This window comes from Scyliorhinus torazame, chromosome 5 (genome assembly GCF_047496885.1).
Source record: "Scyliorhinus torazame isolate Kashiwa2021f chromosome 5, sScyTor2.1, whole genome shotgun sequence".
Lineage (NCBI taxonomy): Eukaryota > Metazoa > Chordata > Chondrichthyes > Carcharhiniformes > Scyliorhinidae > Scyliorhinus > Scyliorhinus torazame.
The window spans coordinates 85,777,875-85,783,874 of record NC_092711.1 but is presented as its reverse complement, the minus strand read 5'-3'; positions in this window follow the sequence as shown (position 1 = coordinate 85,783,874).

The following is a 6,000-nucleotide window of genomic DNA, read 5'->3' as shown; positions in this document are numbered from 1 at the left end:
GAGAATCAGCCGGTTAAAGATCTCCAAACTTCAACAGAGCGACTCTGCTGTGTATTGCTGTGAGCTGAGCCGCCGCGCAGCACAGTGATTCAGAGCACGGAAAGAGCTGTACAAAAACCTGAACATGGTGAGGATTACACACACAGTGATTCAGAGCACGGAAAGAGCTGTACAAAAACCTGAACATGGTGAGGATTACACACACAGTGACACAGAGCACGGAGAGAGCTGTACAGAAACCTGAACATGGTGAGGATTACACACACAGTGACACGGAGCATGGAGAGAGCTGTACAGAAACCTGAACATGGTGAGGATTACACACAGAGTGATACAGAGCACGGAGTGAGCTGTACAGAAACCTGAACATGGTGAGGATTACACACACAGTGACACAGAGCACGGAGCGAGCTGTACAGAAACCTGAACATGGTGAGGATTACACACACAGTGATACAGAGCACGGAGAGAGCTGTACAGAAACCTGAACATGGTGAGGATTACACACACAGTGACACAGAGCACGGAAACAGCTGTACAGAAATCTGAACATGGTGAGGATTACACACACAGTGACACAGAGCACGGAGAGAGCTGCACAGAAACCTGAACATGGTGAGGATTACACACACAGTGATACAGAGCACGGAGAGAGCTGTACAGAAACCTGAACATGGTGAGGATTACACACACAGTGACACAGAGCACGGAGCGAGCTGTACAGAAACCTGAACATGGTGAGGATTACACACACAGTGATACAGAGCACGGAGAGAGCTGTACAGAAACCTGAACATGGTGAGGATTACACACGCAGTGACACAGAGCACGGAGAGAGCTGTACAGAAACCTGAACATGGTGAGGATTACCCACACGGTGACACAGAACACGGGGAGAGCTGGACAGAAACCTGTACATGGTGAGGATTACACACACAGTGATACAGAGCACGGAGAGAGCTGTACAGAAACCTGATCATGGTGAGGATTACACACACAGTGACACAGAACACGGGGAGAGCTGTACAGAAACCTGAACATGGTGAGGATTACACACACAGTGATACAGAGCACAGAGAGAGCTGTACAGAAACCTGAACATAGTGAGGATTACCCACACGGTGACACAGAACACGGGGAGAGCTGTACAAAAACGTGAGCATGGATCAAGAAAAATGGTTTAACCACTGATTAACCTGGGGGATTTGCCAATCGTGTGAATTGCTCAGTTTGTGTGGCAATGTTATCACTTTAATTGCATTTGAATTGTATTCACTGTTACAATACAATTCTTACAATGCAAACCACTGGGGACTGAGGTGATATTTTATTCCAGCCAGCAAGCTCTAACGATCTGGAATGCATTGTCAGAATGGGAGGTGGGAGCTGATTGAACAGTGATTTACAAACGGGTAAAGGTCAAATACGGGAAAAGGATAATAACAGGGCTATGGGAAAATCATGGTCGAATAGTATTTCATTCATGAAGGAAAGACATTCACCCGAGGTAGCGAATGTCATCCTTATTTCTGTTTGATTCTACCATGGATGTGACTACTCAGTTCCTTTTTTCCTTGCTGAGAGACAAACCCAAGGGATCATTTTTTCATCCGTGAGCCAATCTGTTCCTAAAATAACTGGGCGGACAGTAACCCAAGCGGTCTTTATCACCAGGCACAGCAAGATCCAACATAATTTATTGCGAATCAACAGGAACTGTGGGGCGCAACTGATATTGAACACCGGTGGTCAGCGGTCAATCCCTGACTGCGGTTTAACATTTCCCGGAGTTTCTGATTGCCTTTTCATCGATTTGACAATTTTCTTCTATCAATAATTCTTTTTCTCCGTTTCTCTTTAGATTTATGTATTTACTGTTAGTTTCGATTTGTTTCTCAATTTACTTTGTGCTGTTTGTGTTTCTCGTCATCGTGGGAACTTGTCCAATCTCACAGTTGTCGGTTGGGTTCAGTCTGCTCAGTTTCCGCAGTGGGTTTCACTGCTACTCACTGGGAACTGCCTCTTCCGGCTCTCTGCCAATTACAATTCTTTCCGCCCATTGACTGATTCTCTCCATGGTTCTCTGTGCGCAGTATTATCTGCGGTTTGCATAGTATAGAAATTGCGGAAGAGGAATAGACCATTCGGCCCAACTAAATTGTATTTGCGCATATATTTGCGATCAGAGGGTTAGATAGGGTGGACAGTGAGAGCCTTCTCCCGCGGATGGAAATGGCTAGCACGAGGGGACATAGCCTTAAACTGAGGGGTAATAGATATAAGACAGAGGTCAGAGGTAGGTTCTTTACGCAAAGAGTAGTGAGGCCGTGGAGTGCCCTACCTGCTACAGTAGTGAACTCGCCAACATTGAGGGCATTTAAAAGTTTATTGGATAAACATATGGATGATAATGGTATAGTGTAGGTTAGATTGCTTTTGTTTCGGTGCAACATCGTGGGCCGAAGGGCCTGTACTGCGCTGTATTGTTCTATGTTCTATATGCTCCAGACCAGACTGTCCCCTCCCGCGCGACATCTAATTGACCATTCCCATCCAGTCCGTGTGTCGGTCTATTCTGTTCTCTTTCCAGTATTTCCAAGTCTTCCCATAAATGTATCAATACTCTCTCCTCCAAGCTCCGTGTGGCAACAGGGTCCATATTCTCACAACCCTGTGTTTAAATTTCTTCTACTTCATATCTGCATTTGTTCGGTTCCTGATATTTATCAACATAGAAACGTAGAAAACCGGTGCAGGAGTAGGCCATTCGGTTCTTCGAGCCTGCATCACCATTCAAATGGTCATGGCTGATAATGCAAATTCCGTCTCACACTCCCACTTTCTCTCCATTCCCTTGCTCCCTTCAGCCGCAAGGGCCACGAGCAGTTCCCTCTTGAATATATCCAACGAACTGGCCCCAACGGCAATTCCACAAGTTGACAACTCTCTAAGAGAAGAAGTTCGTCCTCGTCTCAGTCCTGAATGACTCATTCTTTATTCTTAGGCTGTGACCCCCTAGTCCCAACATCGGGAACATTCGTCCCGCATCTAGCCCGTGCAGTCCCATCAGGATTGTACATGTTTCTATGAGATCCCCTCTCATCCTTCTAAACTCCAGTGAGCACAAGCCCAGCCGATCCAGTCTTTCTTCATTTGTCAGTCTTGCCATCCCGGGAATTAGTCTGGTGAACTTTCGCTGGACACACTCAAAAGCAAGAATGTCCTTCCTCAAACTAGAAGACTAAAACTACACACAATACTCAAGGTGTGGCCTCACCAAGGCTCCGTATAACTGTAGAAAGCCATGCAATCTCCTATGCTCAAACCTTCTCTATCTGATGGCCAGCATACCATTGGCTTTCCTCGTCGCCTGTTGTACCTGCATGCCAACCTTCAAGGAATGTACATGTGAGGTTACCCTCCTTGGTGGCAAAAACAAGAAGGCAGATTATTCGCTGAATGGAGTAAGTTTAGGAAAATGGGAAGTGCAACGAGACCTGGGTGTCGTGGTGGGACAGTTGTTATTGATACTCCACGAGGGTGGCACGCTGGCGCAGTGGTTAGCACTGCTACCTCACGGCGCCGAGGACCTGGGTTCGAACCGCCGGGGCCACTGCCCGTATAGATTTTGCACATTCTCCCCATGTCTGCGTGGATCTGACCCCCACAATCCAAACATGTGCAGGAAAGGTGAATTGGCCATGCTAAATTACCACTTAATTGGAAAAATTAAAAATAAAGTCCACGAGACCATATGTACATTTATATTGCATTAGATCTTGTCACCAACATGCCTCCGACGTGGAGTATTAATAACAACATAACACAGTGTAGTATAAACAGTGGCCAAATCAAGTGCGATATGAGCAATGGCATGGTGTGTGCAGCAGTAACTGATACTGCACCTACTATAATGAAATAAAAGAGTAAATGCTGGAAAATCTCAGCAGGTCTGACAGCATCAGAATGGAGAGAAAAGAGCTAACGTTTCGAGTCCAATGACTGTCAAAGCTTTGACAAAGAGTCATCGGACTCGAAACGTTAGCTCTTTTCTCTCCCTACAGGCGCTGCCAAACCTGGTGAGATTTTCCAGTATCTTCTCTTTTGTTTCAGATTCCAGCATCCGCAGTAATTTGCTTTTATACTATAATGAAATGATGCACTAAGCTAGACAATGCCTCTGTAGTTTACGAGGTACAATCTCAGGTAATACCACACAGAACCGTGCATCATCGAAATATCAAAACATTTTAGATAGTAGTAGGAGTAGGCCATTTGGCGCTTGGAGCCTGTTCCTCCATCCAACATGATCACAATGTGGCTGTTTAGCACAGGACTAAATCGCTGGCTTTGAAAGCAGACAAAGCAGGCCAGCAGCACGGTTCAATTCCTGTAACAGCCTCCCCGAACAGGCGCCGGAATGTGGCGACTAGGTGCTTTTCACAGTAACTTCATTGAAGCCTCCTTGTGACACTAAGCGATTTTCATTTCATTTCAATAGTTCTCTATTAAAACTATACCCCAGCACATTCCCCATACACTTTGACACATTTAGTGTTCAGAAATCTATTTCCTTCTTAAATATATTCAGTAATTTTGCCACCACAGCTCACTGACCGAAAAATGTTCATTTCTAGATTTTATAGATCGTGCCTCCATTTTCACTGCACTTGGTGCTATTACTTCTGAGTCATGTCTCGATAATTACTTGCCCCAATGATATCGGAATTGATATTCCACCAGCCAGGTATCAATTGTTCCTTCACTAAAACTTTAAATTCATACTGAACCATTTTAAGGCACTTTCAGTATGTACGGTTTATTAGGACAAAGCATTTGCCTGCGATCGGCTCGACCTCATCCGCCCTCCCATGTTAGCGATGAGTTATTTCAAGTTCCTTCGTTGCAAATATCTTTCAATATTAGTGTATCAATGCAACACTAAACACCAGAACACTTACAAATACGCAAACCACGTATCCATCAACTAAAAGCACAATATGTCAGAGATTGAAAGAGGCAGATTTTTATCAGAGACCAAACTTCAGCTCAGAGTTAACAAGAGGAATTCTGATTGATGGAGATGCAGAGAACTATCTTGGGGCTAGGAGGGACCACAGAAGCTGCAGTCAGCAGTTTCATAGAATATACAGTGCAGAAGGAAGCCATTCCACCGATCGAGTCTGTACCGGCTCTTGGAAAGAGCACCCTACCCAAGGTCCACACCTCCACCCTATCCCCATAACCCAGTAACCCCACCCAACACTAAGGGCAATTTTGGACCCTAAGGGCAATTTATCATGGCCAATCCATCTAACCTGCTCGTCTTTGGACTGTGGGAGGAAACCGGAGCACCTGGAGGAAACCCACGCACACACAGAAAGGATGTGCAGACTCCACACAGACAGTGACCCAAGCCAGAATCGAACCTGGGACCCTGGAGCTGTGAAGCAATTGTGCTATCCACAATGCTACCGTGCTGCCACGTTGGCAATGAATTCACTCCCCTTCCTAAGGGAACAAATGAAAGGCATGGACTCGTTTCTTAATTTGTTTGTTCACCGATCTGTAACTAAAGTGCATGTTGGAAGTTAATTGCCCCTCTGGAGACTCTCATCGTTATAAGTGAGGGACCCTTTGCACGCCTTGCAGAGCGAGTATGTACACCTCGCATAATTCAATTGGTTCCTGAAAGACGATGCATGGACCAGCGAATGGACCATTTTATGTCATTTAATACCCAGCACTCGCTATTATTGGTGTCCCAGGTAAGAGAGGAATCTCAACTATAATATTTGTTTTTCTTCTGAATCTCCAGAAATCTTGTCTCTTCCTTTTAAGGATCGTGCTGGAAACGTTATTGCATTGTGGTATATTAGAGTGCATCAACTAATTTTTTATTACAGAGCAGGACAATAAATGGTCAATAAATTACCCGTCACACTTATAGAACAACTGTTTATTAGACTGCAGAAATATGAATTATAATGGTTAGCATTG